A 19,627-nucleotide genomic window follows, 5' to 3' on the forward strand; every position below is an offset into this window, starting at 1 on the left:
GACCTCCCCCCCATATAAATCTATAAAACTAGTACTTGCTCATTTCTGTGGGACAACTGTGAGTTTCTGCCTCACCAGTTTAGCTTAAGATATAGTTTGTAACTGCATTCCATCCCATTCAAGAGGCAACTTACATCAACCACATAAAATAATATGAAATTCACAGTTCTAACCACTGATTGGTCAGCAGAGCTGTCTGTCAAACATTTACATCAATCTGGTCATATAATGGCATAGGAGTTATCTATGAGCTGTATTTTTTATTCTTCTTTCTTGGCTGGGAAATGTGGGATGGTGGCAATGGTGTAATCACCACACTAAATTATTTTCTGGGTGCCATATACCTTTAGTAAATTATTCTGTAAACATTACATCTTACTGAAATATTTTATTGCTACAGTAAAATACACATCACTTAGCTTTCAGGTGTACATAAAGTGGTTAATTTAGTAAGAGCAGTTAATGTTCACATGGTTTAGTGAATAAGATAAAGCTGAGATAAATTGAGATACATTTTCAAAAAATTCCATTTTGAATACCCAATAAAAAATATATATATTATTGTCTGGTACATGATTGGAAGATTGAGGTGAACACAGTATTTCCTTATTCACTGAGCAAAGAGAGCATGCTCTTTGTACAATAAAAAATCTCTATTTCCTTGATAAAACAAACTCATTAGTGGCTTAACTGGCATATCATACTCACGATCCATCAGAAAAATCTGAATGGTCTGATAATATACATATTTTGTAAGGTTTCTTTTAAATAGCAACAGCACAGTTTGTGCACATAGAGTAGTTTTTCATGAAACCAATGAACAGAAATAAAACATTACAGTTATGCCCTCTAACTTAGTTCACCTGCATGCCAGAGAAAACAAATGTACCAGCTAATTCACCAACTAAACACAGAGAATTGAGATAATCCACATGCTTACAATGCAGCTGATCAGAACTTTAACATAAAACATTAAGCAAAGCTTAGAGTAATGAAAAACCTCTCAAAACAAAATCATTCTCATGACAACCTTAACTAACTTCAAGCACTACTTGAATTAATAACACGGCCTATCTATAAAATCAGAACACAAAGTGAAACTGTAAATGTGACACTCAGGGAATCAATGAAAGCTACCTTCAAGCATGCCCAAGCACAAAGTTTAAGTTCCTTTTGAAAAATACAATTTGGAAGGCTGGGTACAGGGATTCAGAAAAGGAAAACAGCTCCCTAGAAACGGCAGATCCTGTGACATTCTGGTATTAGTTACATGATCCAAATTATGTACCGTATGTTAGGTCATCAGTCTTTTACCAAGTTGCACACTATGGGGTTGATTTACTAAATGCTGAGAGTGCAAAATCTAGTGTAGAAACCAATCAGCATCCATTTTTTTTTTTGGCCAAACTTAATTGAACAAGCTGAAGTTAGAAGCTGATTTGCTACCATGCACAGCTGCACCAGATTTTGCACTCTCTCCACTTTTAGTAAATCAACCCCTATCTGTCTTTACTTACTATCACTGTTCTAACAATAAACCTACTACATCATTTAATTCTTGATTCCCTATTAGATCATTTTGGATATAAGATATTTTTCTAAAGGAAGCTTTATCCTTCGGTTTAGATTTGCTATCAATGTAATCCTTATGAGCCATATTATATGGTATAAGAGATCCAGGTAAAAGAACAAATAAAAACATCCTCCCTTACAATCCGGTTCACTCAAGGTTGAATCACTGGATAGTCACTGATAACCTAATCTTAAAGTGTATCTCACTTTTGCTGCCAAAATGAAATAACAAATGTTTATATTTATTACATATTCTCATTCACATAGCTCAACTTAAAAAAAAAAAATGTTCAAAACTGCAAACCCTTTTTAGATGTTCTGTTCTGGAAAATTTGAACACTGTAAAATCATACTAGTTTTGTTTTTTTGTTCATGAGAGGGCTGAGCAGCTGTTGTTGCCATAGATAACCCTGCCTATACTGTGCAGGCAGATCTTAAACATCTGCTTTATATTTGTTACATTATCCCATTAATATAGCATAATTTAAAACAATAAAAAAAGTGCTGATTATCTTTTCAAGTGCTTTTAGCTTGCTTAAACATTTTTACATGCTCTCTCAGTTTTGTAATGTTTGGAGGGGGATGTGGAGTAATATTTAACATAATGAACTTTGTCTCTAAGGTTTTTTAAGTTCTTTGTTATTAGTAGACAAAATTAAACCAATAGGCTCCAAATTAATTTTTTAGGCATCACTTTTTGGGTGTTGATTTACTAAAGGAAAATCCACTTTGCACTACAAGTGCACTGCAAGTGCACTTGGAAGTGCAGTCGCTTTAGATCTGAGGGGAGGATCTGAAACGAGGGAAAGCTCTGCTGATTTTATCATCCAATCATGTACAAGCAAAAATGCTGTTTTGTATTTTCCTTGCATGTCCCCCCTCAGATCTACAATGACTGCACTTTTAGTGCAAAGTGGATTTGCCTTTAGTAATTAAACCTCAAAGTCATCTAAAAATAGATATTTTTTTTATATAAAAAAATTAAAATGACAAAGTGAAGTTTCAAAATTGCTAGCACCATATGCTAATAAAACTACTACATAAATATCACCATAACTATTTATAGGCCAAACTGTAACTTGGCATGAGGTTTGCTGTGAGTGCACGAGTGCTGTGAGTGCATGTGTGCTGCGAGTACCTGTGTATTGTATTGTTGAGTACCTGTGTATTGTTGAGTATTAGCCCTTGTACACACGGTCGGAGATTCCGACAACCAAATCCGTAATTCCGATGGATTAATTCCGGAAGAGGTCCAGAAGTGATGTTACATACACACGGTCGGACTCAGTTGTCGGAAAATCCAATTTTACATAATGTGATGACGTTATTTAGTTAGGACAGGACTATGTTCAGGCTAGTAGCCAATAGCTTTGGTCTAGGAATTTGATCTGAGCATGCATGGCACTTTGTCCATCAGAGTAGGCTACACATGATCGGAGTATGTCCGATCGGAGCATTTTGTCAGAAAATTTTACCGGCAAGTTGGAAAAGTTGTCCGTTGGATATTCCGACGGAAACAGTCCGATGCAGACCACACACAGTCGGATTATCCGACAAGACGGTCCGATAGGAAACATTCTGATGGAATCTCCGACCGTGTGTACAAGGGCTTAGTGTCAGGAAGTTAGTTGTTAATTAGGAGAGGGCATAATCCCAAATCCCCGTTAAATTAGTGGGCGGGTGTGGAGATGCGACTCTGTGTACATCTTGTGGCATGTATGCATTCCTTGATCATCTGATTGAGGGCGATTACTGCTGTGCAAATTTTAAGCACGTTGTTTCCCTCGAAGCCCAGGTTCTGAATCTAGAGAAGCAACTGTCAACACAGAGAAGACTCTCCATACTAAAGGAGAGTTGAGATCGTACCCGGCAGGTGCCAGCAGGGGCGGGCAAAGATGAGGGTGGAGATAAAGAGGGGCAGGCACCAAAGCAGAGTAGATGGTTGACAGCCAGGAAGGGTAGAGGGGAAAGTGCCAAGGAGGCCAGTCCTGGGCTGGAACATCCCAATAAGTACGCATCGTTGCATGACATTGGTGAAACCAGTCAGGGACCAGCATTGCTGGAGCTGCCAGGGGAATAACTCATCCAGTGAGGTCAGGAGTGAAGCCAAGGGAAAGGAAAGACAGTCTCGGATGGTAGAGGACTAATTTCTTAGAAGGACAGAGAGGGCAATCTGTCACGAAGACCTGAAGCTCCAAACTGTATGTTGTCTACCGGGTGCTCGGGTTCTGCACATCACGGATCTGGTGGACATATTACTGGGAGGGGCTAGGAAAGACCTGGCTGTCATGATGCATGTTGGCACTAATGACAAAGTCAGAGGAAGATGGAGTGTCCTAAAAAATTATTTTAGGGAATTGAGGAAAGGGACCTCCAAGGTTGTATAGACAGAAATTGAGAGCTAATGTAAGACGGGTCGAGGTAGTATTTCACCCTGACACGCTTCTTCAGGAGCTTAAAGTAAGTATTGTAGCCAATAATCAACTGCCAATAGTTGACCTGGTATTGTAAAATGTAGGTTAGAATGTGTACCAGCAAAAATTCAATGGTAAAGCAGTCCACAATCATGAGCAGAGGGGTAGTAGAGCAAAAAGGGGATACCCAGTAGGGGGATTCTTAAGAAGTAATAAATACATAGGCCTCATAAGTGGTAAGATAAGGACCCCCAAATATATTTGTATAGGGTTAGAAAATTGTTTTGGACATTTGAGCGGACTTTAATGGTACCAGAAAGGAACACTATATCATTTAACAAAAAATTTAGTTTTTTAAATATTAAAAAATTTGATAAAAGTGTGCATAAATAAAAACAAGAGAATAAGGAGCTCTCATTAGCACAGATCTGATCTAGTACCCACTAAAATTGATCATTGGGAACTAATGCCAGTTAACTGGTAAGTTCAATTATAATGTGGCTTCCTTTTAGCTCTATCTGCCATAAGATGCATGTTAACTAATGGTGACTACTACACCCTTTGGTTTATGCAGGTTCAGGTTTATCCCTTGCTGGTTATTTGGAGGCTTTTACACAGTCCATTTTATTACTCAACCCTAACTATTGTATATAGGTATTGGAACCATCTTTATTTATGAATCTTGGATTGATACTGTCATGTCATAATATATGACATTGTATAGCGAATATATTTTTGTGTAATCCACATATCTATATTACCTGGTAGGGATCAAGAGAAAGATGTCCCTAGATACTGTGGAGAAGGATAAGTCACCTTGATGTAGTGTTGTTGTGAATCTGCTGGTCTTATGAGTTCCTTGCTAAGATGCAGTTATTATTAATATATGTTAGTCCATATTTTTATATGAGGATTTATTATATATATTATATATTATATTTTCCTTTCATTACATTTTTGTCCTTCTCAGATTGGGACATTAAAGGTATTTCCTTGTCGGTTCTGATATATTGAATGCCTCGCTGATCTGGTTGCTCCTGGGTAGCACATGGCATGCCGCTTATGAGAGGGCTCTATTTACTATGTACGTGGTTTATCTTATCTTATGTGATTTGTCTGCATCTGTCATCCTTTTGATGAAGTTTTTGCTACTGCTCTTTTTCCCATGCAGAATCCCTTTGCTTGCAGTCAATGGAAATAGGTCCTGAAGAAGCAACAGTGAAACGTGTATATTTTTATACCTGGGGTTATATGAATAAGAGATCCTTATTCTCTTGTTTTTATTTATGTACACTTTTGTCAATTTTTTTAAATATTTAATAAACAATCTTTTTTGTTAAATTATATAATTTTCCTTTGTGGTACCGCTAAAGTCAGCTCAAATGTCCAAAACAATTTTCTAACCATTAACAGTTTACATTTGTGGTACCTCCTTAGCTAGCTATCTCTTCTAAATATTTGTATAGGGACCTTCACCTCTATATACCACATCTGGGCTGCCACACAGTAAGGCCAATAGTAAAACACTGGTTCAGCAGTGTGTATAGCAAGCGCGCCAGCATCTGTGCACCCAGATGGTGTTATCAGTTATCATTTTCAGTAGTAAAGTATGTTTGAACACTGTCTGTTGAAACAAAGTGTTAACAGTTTAGATACTGCCCTTCTGCAATATATGTTAATGAGGGACAGCTCAGTCTGTGTGGGGACAAAGACGCTGTGAAACTGTTCAGAAATTCTTAGATTCAGCCATTACACCTTCTCCCTGGAAACATCTAAAAATAAATATTTAAAAAAGTAGGTATGCTGTGTGAATGGGAACACATAAACATTTAATCAAATTTTCTTAAATATGACTGCAAACGTGGAAATAAACTTTGATTGTTAATTGTAAACTGGATTTTAACACTGTCTGTTCTAAGAAAGGCTTAAAGGTTTAGAAACTGGTCTTTTTTCATTTAATGTTAATGGTCTGAAACCCAGTCGGTCCAATCATGTTAATGATCGAAAAAGGTAAGAAATAATGATAAACTTTTTTGTGGCATGCTGTGTGAATGTGAATGCATAACAAACACATAGAAATACACTTTAAATCCAAATGAGTATTTAATTTACAGAAGGTCAAATCCAATGTGGATTACTTTCACTGTGAACATTAGCATAATACTGACACCCATAACAATTTTAATATATGCTTTAGCTCTTCTGTGAACAATCAAATTTTACAGCTGAGATGTTATTTGTGGTAATGATCTAAATAATTGCTGGGTGAGCCTAATATGTCTCATTTACATTGACATCTTCAATTATATGTGTTTAGCGATTTGAGGAAATTAGGTTACAGAGCACAGTACAAGGCTGAAGGGGGTCACAAGTACACATGCCCAGGAATTCAAAAACTTTGCACTTCAAAGCCAGAATTCAACGTTTGGAGAAACATCCAAATTCATTAATTGCAGGGAGTGTTTACTGACTATTTACTATGTTGGCATTGTACAGGCATATTTAGTATAAGATTTAGTTTAGAATCTTTGTTCTTGTCAAGTAGAATCAAATAATCGTGTACCCCGCAAGACTAGGATAGGAAGGGTCAGTATTGTAGGCCTAATAAGCTAGATATACATTATATGTTATTTTTTGTTCAACCCAACAGGCTGAGTGTAATAAAAACTGATAGGTCACTATGCTAACACAAGCCAGACAATTTTCAGCCCATGGGTACCCAGCTTTAAGCTCTATTGTATTGTACAGTGTTGTCAATCTAACAATGGAAGTTTGATGACAGGAGAAGACTTCAATCAGTTGGCAGGGAGAAGGATGCTGACCAAGCTTTATTGTTCAATATAAACTTATGGTTCATCTAACTAAACTCAGCTTTCAAGGGTGATACAATTTTCAGAAACAGTAGAAATGTGTACATCATTGAACATCTTTTAACATATGGTTTTCCCCTACAGTAACCTCTAATTATGTATTTGTTTTTATCATACAGCCTGAATATCCTGGCATTGTGACAGATTTACTTCAACTGCATTGGAAGAAGGTAAAAGCCAAAGCTTGGCTACAATGCTCGTAGGGAAGTTTTCATTTCAAGTGAAGCTGAAAAGATGTGTCAAGTGTGAAAGGTCACAATTTTGATAGTCTACGCCATGATCTGTTACACCCTAGAGTTTATTAGAGGGGGTAATTTCCAATAACTATCACTAGAATAATATAACGTGAAATGTTATTGCCATTTAAATATTTCCTGGCTATCCAGTAAAAGTAATTCTGTCAGTAAATCCACACAATCACTTTTACATTGAAGGTTCCACTATCCCCCTTCTTGCTGAAACCCCTGCTGTAAATCCGGGGCTCTCCTGATCCCCTGGGGAACCCGGGAACCATGGTAATCAGTGTCAGGATGGTGAGTTGGAAGCACATCTGTTTCATGACCTGCTCTGTCATCAATAAACCCAGCATCGCTCAGCTCAGATTTCTGGGTTTAAAGCGATTGAAAAGCCTGGTAAACAGTTGATATAACAGAGTCATGTGCTTGATCTGCTGGAGGGAAGGGCAGGGAAGACATTAGGGGTCTAATATACCCCTGATGTCTCCATAAAGAATACCTGTAGTCTACTCAATGCTTGCTATCCCTGTGATAGCAAAATAGGTAATACAAAAATGTAAAAAGTGTTAAAAAAATAAAATTATAATAAATTAAATGAAAACAATTAAAAAGAAACCCCATTACCCCAGCATATATATATATATATATACATATGAACAGCAACTACAACACACACACATCTACTGCACAAAGGTTTAACACAGGTGTGAAAAAATGCTGTAAATTAAGAATGCTTTCAGAAATAGAAGTGTTAATAGTATTTTTTTAATTAACAAAATGGAAATGAAATGAACAGGAGAGAAATCCAAATCAAATCAATACTTGATGTGACCTCTCTTTGCCTTCAAAACAGCATCAATTCTTCTAGGTACACTTGCACACAGTTTTTGAAAGAATACAGTAGGTAGGTTGTTCCAAACATCTTGGAGAACTAACCACAAATCTTCTACAGATCCTTCTGTCTCTTCATGTAATCCCAGCCAGACTCAATGATGCTGTAATCTGGGCTCTATGGAGGCAAACCATTACTTCCAGAACTTTTTTGTTCTTCCTTATGCTCTTGATAGTTTTAATGTCATTGACTGTACGCTTGGGGTAATTTCCCTGCCTTGGAATACATTTGGGGCCATTCACATTCCTCCCTGTAGATATGGCATGATGGATAAGTATCTGCATGTGTTTCTCAGCATTTAGGACACCATTAATCCTGACCAAATCTCTAACTGTATTTGCAGAAATGCAGCCCTGAACTTGCAAGGAACCTCCACCATGGTTCACTGTTGCTTGCAGACACTCATTATTGTAGCACTCTCCAGCCTTGAATGTGACCAAACTGCCTCCTGCTACAGCCAAATATTTCCACAATTCTTCCATGAAGACCACTTCCGGACAGACTTCCCTGGACATTAAATTACACCTGCTTGGTATAATTGTTTAATCTTACACTTGACATTTGACACTGATCCTATAAAATTCCTGATTTTGTGCAAGCGTAAGAAATGATCCTGGTTTGAAGCCAAAGGTTACTCACACCAAATATTGATTTGACTTAAATCTGTCTTCTGTTCACTCACTTTGCATTTTGGAAATATATATATATATATATATATATATATATATATATATAGAGAGAGAGAGAGAGAGAGAGAGAGAGAGAAAGAGGGAGAGATATCTGCATATACTAAATCTAAGTATAAATATTTATAATAATACAGATAAGCAAGCAGTGATGCCTATTTACAAAATTGGAACACATAAAGGATAATGGATGAGTCAGTTATTTGGGACTAGGTTAAAACACAATTGGTGAAATATCTGAATTGTATGACCAACTTATATATAGAGATTTGCTAACAAAAGTTAACAATCTTTACACAATAAATTGTGCTAGTATTTACTCCAAATATCTAATAATGTGAAAAACAGATTTCAGTTTATTCATTTCATCTCCATGATTGGATATTCCAAATGTACAGGGATTTTTCCAGTCACTTTGAAGAGGCTTAACTTCACTTCCTGTTGTGTCTCCACAACAGAAAGTGAAGGGAAATCTCCCCAATGGGACATAACAAAAAAGCAAACATGGCATAAATTCTAACAATTCTGACTTTAGATATATTTTAATACAGCCCAAGATGATTAGGAGAAAAGAAAAGAAGCCTACGTGCAAAATGTAATTTGGTACTGCCAATTATCACTTAGAAAGTTGTAATAAACATCACAAAGAAAAAGAAGAGTCCTAACAACACAAATATGTGATAAAAGTTTACCTTAATACATACAAGATTTACTATGGTTACCAAAGGTTCAAACTGAAGGTCAGATAATTGAAAAGAGATGAAGAAAACGTTTGTACACAAAATATGAGGGATGGTTTACTAAAGCAATAATAAATGTTCACTTTGCAAAGTGAATATTGTGAAGCTATGTTTACTATGAATATCTAATGATATATGCTTGTACCTGATTGGGTATTCAAAGAGAACATAGCTTCACATTGTTCCATAGGGTTGATTTACTAAAAGAAAATAGGCTGTTCACTTTGCATGGGAAGTTTCCCTTTGCAAAAGAATATTCCCCAGAGCTTAGTGAATGTGGCAAAGCTCTGCTGACTTTCATCATTTATTTATGTGCAAGCAAAAGTGCTGTTTTTTCCCTTGCACATAAATGGATATTCTTTGCAAAGCACATTATTCGCTAAACTCTGGGGTATATTCCCTTCCAAGTACAACTTTGCAAAGTGAACAGCCTATTTTCCTTTAGTAAATCAACCCTAATAAGTGAACATACGCAATGTAAAGTGAATATTTTCTACTCCATTAGTAAAGCAGAGTTCATTGTGTTCATACAGCTAGTAATTAGAACGAAGAACAGTGAGTATTCTTGGTAGTTTGAACAGTTTTCCTATTATTCTCATCCCGTATATGGCTTTCTAACAGGGTTGCCTTGATCTGTTACTTTTTGTTCCTATAAATATACATTATAAACAAAAACAAAATTGTATTTGGTTGATAGCACTTTCTTTTTTCTTTGCTTAATTAGAAAGGGAAAATAAATCCACAATTCAGTAGACACCTGACAGCATGTGGAACTGCTTTTTACCTGATTAGGAGACTGAGGCTAAACTTTAGACGAGCCCAAAAAGAACATTACAAATGCAGTATGTCTCCTGGAAACTATTTCAGGTGAAAAGTAATTATCTAGGGTAGTCGAACAGGAGGAAAAGTAATTATCCTAGATACTTGAACAGGAATAAAATAAATATAAATTGAAAAAGCTGGTCGGAAAATGCATTAAATCATGTAATGTATGTTTCAATTGAACATTTAATCAGGTTTTGAAAATTCAGTATTAGGAGAAAAATTGTTCTTCTCAGACAAGAAAACACTTTAACGTTTTAGATGGATGTGATGAGGCTCTTTACTTATTTTCTTACAATAAAGCAACTGAGCATGAACAAGCCAAAGATTACCTCTTCCAGCTTCAATGAAAACCTCACTAAAGCAACAATTTACAGAGATAGGCAAAGTAAACTAAACATAGACGGAAAAAAAATGACTGTGCTAATAGCACCTGGTATCATTAGAAATGTCTGAACACATGTATCTAATTTCATTAAATGTCTACAAGTAATCTAGCATTTAGTTTCTTTATTTTTTGCTGTGCACCTAACATCTGCACTTATAAAAGACTGACTGTTGTAGGAGTTGTATAATAACCATACAGCCAAATGTTCAATTAGTAACTGAAATGAAAATGAACAAAAAAGTGTAAAATTTCAGATCGGGTTTAGTTCATTTTTTACCTTTTGCTAATAATCATAATGCATATTACACACATAAAAGCGGTGGAATCTTTACACTACTGCTTACACAATACATGCTCATGTTCATCATAAGGCTTTACCACAGGTATGTAAAAGCCTAGATGTAATGACACGGCCATGACCTAGACAAGAATTACATCATTATGTATAACACAATAGTAATATCAAGAATGAGCAATAGATGCTTTTTTGATAGCGTTTAATGTCAGATGATGGGTCATCTCGGTATAGCAGGTTTACTGAAAGCCTGACAATTTATTACCATGTGTAAAAACATGGTATCTTAGTAGCAGGATACAGAGGTCACATCCTGTTCATGTTTTAAGTTCTATCTACTCATGAGCCTGTGGATGTTATTCTCCTACATTACATACAGTATAATTAGTTCCTTCACAACCACATTCAAGTATTAAATACAATGGGATTGTTCAACCTTAAAAGAGGAGTATGTTTTTTTTTCTCAGAATCATACTTGCCTAGGTGGATGCATCATTGGTCCCATGCTGCATCTGTCTTGAGCCAGCTCTAAGCCTGAGAAATGAGTGATCAAACACCGCTGATCGCTAGGTTCTCAGAGCTCCCTGAGAAAATAGCTGCTGACTGTCAGTCACCACTGTCTGCTCTGCCCCCACCTCGCTCACTGAAGCGCTGGGCTGTGGAGTGACTGACTCAGGCTCTCAGTGGCTTGCTGAGAGTCTGATCTGGGTGCCAGGCCAGGCATGTGGGCAGATCCCAACTTCATTGTTGTGATCCTGCCCCAGCCTGGACGGGCTCTGTGACATCAGCAGGCTTTATCCCACTGTCTGCTAAAAATGGGTTACAGGAGTGCAGAACGAACTACACTCTTGTCATCCACAGGAGAAGTACAGCCAAACCAGCTTTGGCTGTACTTCTTTAACTTAAGAACACTATTGCTAAAAGAATTTCAGCAAGCATTTGCTGAACCCTTTGGTCTCAGACGAATGCAACATTTAAAAGGGAACCTGTCAGGACAGTCATATGGGAGTTACTATTGATGACTTGTTTTGAGTGTGTAAGTGCTAGTGATGTTATCTGCACATTTTCAGCTACAGCTCTTACCCTTGGGTTCTTAAATGATAGAGTGTAGATTTGATTTAGCAGAAATAATGTTTGAAGGAAATATGTGCGGAGAGAAACCTTGAGGATGCCATGGCTGTACTCCATATAAAGGCTTGTGTTGTCAGAACTGCTTCTCTCCCTATACAAATCTATGGGAAGGCAAAAGCAACTTGAAGAATGTCAAATGCCGGTCAGAAGGAAGTCAACTTTAGGGCAAATGCACCTTTTATTGTATTCTGAATGATTTCAGAAGGGTGTAAAATTCATGTAAAAATCATGCTACATCTGCAGCTCAAAGACTGTTGAGCCTAGTTCTAGAAATGCTAGTTAATTGCCATTAATGCTGAATCTCTTACTTTAACACATTCTGAACTAATGGCCCAAAACAGTCATGCACCTAAGAGAGTCAGACTAATGTCAGAACTCCAGATCAGCACACATTTTCCAGGTTAGTGATTCCAAAAGATATTAGATCAGCATAGAAGTCAGACAACCAGCATTTTTATAAAGAGAAGACAGCATTGGCAGCCGTATGTTTTTTCTTAGATTAAGTTTAATCTATACTTGGCTATGCCTCTTACATTGATGCTGGTGACTAAAAAAAAAAAAGTTAGGGCACTATATACATTTTGGCAATGTAGTGATACAAACATGGCACTCTTTAACCGCTTCCCGACTGCCTCACACCAATATATGTCGGCAGAAGGGCACGTACCAGCAAAATCCCCTACCTGTATGTTGCCCTTTAAGAGGTGGCGGGGGCGTACGCGGGAAGCTCCGGTCACGGTCCCGCGGACTTGATTGCCGCTGGTATACCCGCGATCACCTCACAGAGAGGAAGAACGGGGAGATGCTAAAGTAAACAAGCATCTCCCTGTTCTGCCTAGCAACAGTGACACTGATCTCTGCTCCCTGTGATTGGAGCAGAGATCAGTGATCTGTGAAACACAGCCACGCTCCCCACAGTTAGCAACATGCCCCTAGGACACACTTAACCCCTACACTGCCACCTAGTGTTTAACCCCTTCACTGCCAGTGTCATTTACACAGGAATCAGTGCATTTGTATAGCACTGATTGCTGTATAAATGGCAATGGTCCCAAAAATGTCCGATGTGTTTGCCATAATGTAGCATTCATGATAAAAATCGCTGATTGCTGCCATTTAAAAAAAAAATAATAATAAAAATGGCATAAAACTATCCCCTATTTTGTAAACACTATAACTTTTGCACAAACCAATCAATAATTGCTTATTGCGATTTTTTTTATCAAAAATATGTAGAAGAATATGTACCGGCCTAAACTGAGGAAAAACATTTTTTTTTATATATTTTTGGGGGATATTTATTATAGCAAAAAGTAAAAAAAAAAAATAGTTTTTTTCAAAATTGTCGCTCTTTTTTGTTTATAGTGCAAAAAATAAAAACTGATTGGGAGCCACGTCGCATGACCGCGCAAATTGTCAGTTAAAGCGAAGCAGTGCCGAATCACAAAAAGTGCTCTGGTCAGGAAGGGGGTAAATTCTTCCGGGGCTGACACCCTCTTCCTGCCCAGACCAATTTTCAGCTTTCAGTGCTCTCACACTTTGAATGAGAATTACTCAGTCATGCAACACTGTACCCATATGAAAATGTGTAAAAAAAATGAACACATTTTTTTTACACAAAATTGTCAATTTATAAGATATTTCTAACACATAGCATGTATATAGCAAAAATGACACCCCAAAATACATTCTGCTACTCTTCCCGAATATGGCGATACCACATGTGTGAGACTTTTACACAGCCTGCCCACATACAAAAGCCCACCATGGAAATAGTACCTTCAGCCGTTCTAGGAGCATAAATTACACATCTCATTTCATTCCTACCTATCACACTTTTGAAGGTCCTTGAGCACCAGCACAGTGGAATTACCCACAAAATTACCCCATTTTGGAAAGCAAACACCCCAACGTATATTCTATGAGGCATGGGCTGCAGATAGGTACTTGGGTACAATAATGAGCTGGAGACAGGTACTCGGGTAACTTGATGAGCTGCAGACAGGTACTCAGGTACTCTGATGGGCTGGTGACAGGTACTCAGGTACTCTGATGGGCTGGTGACAGGTACTCGGGTACTCTGATGGGCTGGTGACTGGTATGCGGGTATTCTGAAGTGCGGTGAGAGGTACTCAGATACTCGGTACTCATATGAACCGTGACAGCTACTCAGATGGACTGTGACAGGTACTTGGGTACTCGGGTACTCAGATGAACTGTGACAAGTACTCGGGTACTCAGATGAACTGTGACAGATACTGGGGTACTCAGATGGACTGTGATAGGTACTTGGGTACTCAGATGAACTGTGACAGGTGCTCAGGTACTCAGATGGACTGTGACAGGTACTCAGGTATTCTGGTACTCATATGGACTGTGACAGGTACTCATATGGACTGTGACAGGTACTCAGATTGACTGTGACAGGTACGCAGGTACTCAGGTATTCAGATGGACTGTGACAGGTACTCAGGTACTCTGAGTACCTGTTACAGTCCATATAAGTACCAGAGTACCTGTCACAGTCCATATAAGTGCCAGCTACTCAGATGGACTGTGACAGGTACTCAGATGCTCTGGTATTCAGACAGACTGTGACAGGTAGTCAGATGAACTGTGATAGGTACTTGCATACTCAGATAAACTGTGACAGGTACTCAGGTACTCAGATGGACTGTGACAGGTACTTGGGTACTCAGATGCACTATGACAGGTACTCATATGGACTGTGACAGGTACTCATATGGACTGTGACAGGTACTTGGATGGACTGTGACAGATATTCGGAGGGACTGTGACAGGTACTCGGGTACTCAGATGAACTGTGACATTTAATTGGGTACTCAGATGGACTGTGACTCAGTGTGGTTGGTCTACACTGTAAGTGGTAACGAGATGTTACCGCAATCTCCTTCTCACACATGATCTGTGTGTGAGGAGGAGAATCCAGTAACATCTCGTTACCACTCTATATTTACATTTAGTGATCAGCTGTGAAAGGATCACCTCAATGACATGTCCCCACCAAAGGTACAGGGCAGCGCGTACACGATCGTGCGCATTCCCCGTCTAAATGGACAGATGTCATATGACGCCTGCCCAGAACAAGAGCCGCGCCGCCTGGCCGTCATATGATGGCTTGCAGGCAGCAATCGGTTAACAAAGGAAAGGTGACCTGGAAATTTATAGATAGGCAACTCCTATCCTCATATTGATTAGTGGTTCCAGATTAATAATAGCTACTGCAGTAGGGAACGAACACAAAAGATACACTCTGCATCTTTCCAAATAACTGTTCTGCTTTATTATGATGCAATTGAAGGTTTTTATACACATGATTACGTAGGTATCACATTAATATTACAATTGTACTTTTATGGTAACAAGGGGCATAACATAGGCAGGCTAATTCTAATCAGGACTCGAAAGAATGCAAACATGTACTGAAAACAGTATTAGTGCTGTGTGAACAGTGAGGGCAATGTGAAATACATATAAAATAGAATACAGAACTTACAAATTTCCTTTACACAAGGAGTCTTTCAAAAGCTAGGAAAAAGCAACAGATAGCAGCAACTGAGATAGTTCAGGTTAAAATACAAACATATTAGTTCAACTGCAATATTAGAGCCTGATACCTGGGCGTTATTATGGACCATATTATAATTCCCAGTAATATAGAGGAATCTGCCCAATGACAAATCTCAGTAAATAGACAGTACACTACTACTTACACCACACATGTTCTTGTTCAACATAATGCTTCTCAAAAAATTACATAAACATGTCTCTGATTTTTGAAGAAATAAATAGTTGTATAATTTAATAAATGATCATCATATCATAGAACCTCCAAAAATAAAGCTCTGAGGAAGAAGGTATTCCTTCGAAACCATCAGTGGTTCTGAGGTCACCCTCTCTGCTTTCTGGAAACTGTCAGCTCTATGATTGATTGCCACATCCAAGTATTCTTCACAAGCTTTTTATTCATCACATGTTTGTGAGTAATCTTTTGCCAAATTTTTTTTAAATCTTTTCTGCTCCAAAAATAAAGGCCTAGCCCATATGCTCTCAGCTTCGCTATGAAGAAATGGTCCTAGAAAATATAGTGGGCTTTTTTCTCCAAAGAAAATGTATTGTCAATGTTGGATCTAACAACACTGGACATATGTTCACGTAACTGTAGTAATTAGAGGATAATATAGGGACTGTCAGTATTTAGCAATTTTTCATTGCCATTGATTGCCAGAATGCAATGAACCTTAAAATCAACATTTATGACTCCAGGCATTGGCAGGATGGAGTAAAAAAGTTATGTTGAATGAATGAATGAATGATTTATATAGCGCTACAACTGCGAACTGAATCGCCTCTGAATCAAACTGAATGTTAAGAAAATGCTTTCCTAGCTCCTATACCTTGTCTGATGCTACAGTAAAAATGCATATAAGCTGAATATAAATAAAGAGATATTTACACTGGCATGGGTCTAAAAGAGAAGAAAACCCAGCAATTTAGCAAGTTATAAGTGCAAACCTGCTTTATGTTGTATAGTAAAAGGGCTAATGAGTTTAAAAAGTATAGCTGTATTTTAAGATCAAACTCTGCAGTAATGAAAATTATAACATAATTATATTAAACATAAGAAACCAATATGTAAAAAAAAGTATTTTTTTTTTCAATTGAAGAGATAAAGGCACTGGCAGCAGCCTCTATGTACCAAAAAATTGACATATTTCAATAGGAAGACTAGAGTACAGAACTTGATCTATAGCAGATATTTCACAAATATATGCATATATCTTTAATGATTGGCTAGTGACATACACTCTTTCTTTTTCCTTTAAGGCCACCATGAATGTGACTTAGAAAGAAAATTCCTGCCATCTATTTGTCTCCTGGTACATTAGAGGAGAAAAAAAGTAGACTACAGCTATTTAAAACCCAAAATGTCTTTTCATCTTTTCACCACAAGGCAAATTAGATTAGCAAGTAACCAGACCTTAAATGTATTTGCTCTTTAATAATTTAAGCACTTAAAGGTCAAGCAGCTCTTTTCTGTTCTCCTTTATCACAGTCCAAGTGCTAATGAAAAATAACTAAATCCCATCGTCTGTCTAATTTCCACCCAGTGCTGGCTACCTGATGTAAATTAACACATGATTACCTCCTAGGCCTGTGCTGCTGGCAAAGAAAAACTCAATGTTATTATTTCAAATGTAAAAATTTCAATATAATGTTTTATTAAGGTGCAGGTACTAAAGATTTAAATCACCTGTCTTGCACACAGCCAAACGATGGTCATGAATAAACTACTTGGTTTTCAGAATTCTAGACATATTTCTTTTCTGTTTCCTTGCTGTATGTATGGCCATAACTTTTATTTTAATTTTTATAAAACAGGGAAGAGTTAGAACCTCTGTGAAGTTTTTTCTTTTACAAAAGGTTTATTGAAAAAAATTCACATCAGTGAGACAATACAAAGAAAGCATAAAGCTGCCAATAATAGTACAAAGACATGTGAAATGTTGCATAGGAACATAACAATGGTGGACTCGTGTCCGGCCTAAAATAGTCACATAGAAGCTTCTAAATTGGTCGCGACACGCAACCACACCCCATAGAGCAAAGCTAAAGGGGCATAGGGACGGACAGAGTCCAATTATGCGATGAGGCGCCAATATCTGAAAACCATACAACAGTTAGAAAGAAAAAAAAAACGAGCAAAAATTCTTACACCGCGAACAGACGGAGTTGGGCTGCTTTCAGAAGGGGAATAAGAAGAAAACCCTACTAATGGGCATAGGTGCCAGCGAACAGCCTGAGTGCATTGCGAGACAGATATGATAAGAGAAGGAAAGAAATGAGAAAAGAGATAGCAATAGAGAAATAAGAAAAGGAGAGAAAGGGGGCAGAAAGAAAGAAAAGGGATAAAGAGGGGGGGGGAGAAAGAGAAAGGGAAGAGGGGGGGTGGGGGGGGTCCCTGGAGCGGGGGAGACATCTAACGATCAAAGGGAGAGGAGTACCGGATCAAATCTGGATGGGCGGGTATAAGCCACCCAGGGCTGCCAGACCCGAAGAAATTTAGCATGGGTGTCTGATGTTATCGCCGTCAGTTTTTCGTTCACCATTATATCATTCATGCAGTTTTTAACAGCCTCATAGCTAAGGACCGGAGTCTTCCAGGCCCTTGCTATTGTGAGTTTAGTTGCAGTAAAGAGATGCGCAGCTAGCTGACGCTCCGGACGCAGGAGTCCTGTAATCGGTTTCCACAAGAGGGCCTCAAAAGGGTCTCTCCTAATATCCACATGAAAGAGTGTACGGAGTAGAGCATATACTCTGACCCATAGTCTAGTCACCCTGGGGCAGGTCCACCAGATGTGAGCCATAGGGCCCTCCAGCGAGCATCCACGGAAACATAAGGGGGAGCAAGACGGGATAAACGCCGCCAGCCTCGAAGGGGTGTAATACCACCTATAGAATACCTTATACGCATTCTCCAGAAAGAGAACATTTCTGGAACATGTAGGCAGCGCCCTGGTCATGGCCTGCCAGTCCTCCGGATCAAGCTGTTTACCTAGGTCAGCCTCCCATTGAAGGTGATAGGGTCGGAGTGGCGGCTTTGTAGACGTTAAAATAGCTGCATAGATGAGGGAGATCAACCCTGGAGCGTGGGGCCGAGATCTACAAAGGCTCTCAAAAGGGGAGAGCGTGTAGGGAGCCGATTGGGGCCCAATCAATTGGTGAAGGAAGTGCCTAATTTGAAGGTAAGTATAAAATTCCCTGAGGGGAATATCATGGGATGACCGGAGGGCTGCAAAAGGGATAATTTTAGTCGGGGTGAGAAAGGAATGGACATCTACAAAACCATGATCCGTCCACCACACAAACTGACCGGGGTTATCACAACCTGGTGGGAATAGGGGGCAGTGTAGAAAACGGAGTAACGGGAGATGGGGAGATTGGAGACCTGCAGAATATTTCACCGAATCCCAGAGGCGAAGAGAATGGGCCAAGCCTGGGCCTATGTTCGGTGGGCGTTGCACTTTCGGAAGCCAGGGGAGGGATGCTAATGGAATCGGATGGGAGTCCACCATATCAAGAATTGCCCAGAGGGGCATTTGATGACGTTCATGTAGGCGGGCCAGAGGAGCGATACCCGCTGCCGTGTAATATGCATATAAATTGGGGACAGAAAGACCACCATTAGCCTTACGGGCATAAAGAACTTGCTTTTTAATCCGAGGCTTCGAAGAGCCCCAGATAAAGCACATAATTTTGCGTTGGTGGATTCTAAGTACATGAAGGGGTACGGGAACCGGCAACACCCGGAAATAATATAATAATTTTGGAAGATAAGTCATACGCACCGCCGCTATCCTGCCAAACCATGAAATTGGGAGAGTTGACCAAGAGTCAAGCAAACCCATCAGTTTCCGAAATAAAGGGGGGTAATTTGCCTGGTAAAGATCCGAGTATTTAGGTGAAAGTCTGATTCCCAAGTACGGCAAAGAGGATGTCCACTGAAAAGGGAATGCGGCCTGTAGAGATTCCATGTCAGCGGCTTGTAAGTTGATGGAC

At 38.7% G+C, this 19,627-nt stretch overlaps 1 protein-coding gene across 10 annotated transcripts in view; it reads right to left on the bottom strand.

Moving 5' to 3' along the window:
* The window catches only part of PTPRM (protein tyrosine phosphatase receptor type M), a 982,826-nt gene that overhangs the window by 385,375 nt on the left and 577,824 nt on the right, over positions 1-19,627 (bottom strand). The window lies entirely within an intron of this gene.

This window comes from Lithobates pipiens, unplaced genomic scaffold, assembly GCF_037356315.1.
Source record: "Lithobates pipiens isolate NorthernLeopardFrog02 unplaced genomic scaffold, aLitPip1_a1.2 Scaffold_19, whole genome shotgun sequence".
Classification (NCBI taxonomy): domain Eukaryota; kingdom Metazoa; phylum Chordata; class Amphibia; order Anura; family Ranidae; genus Lithobates; species Lithobates pipiens.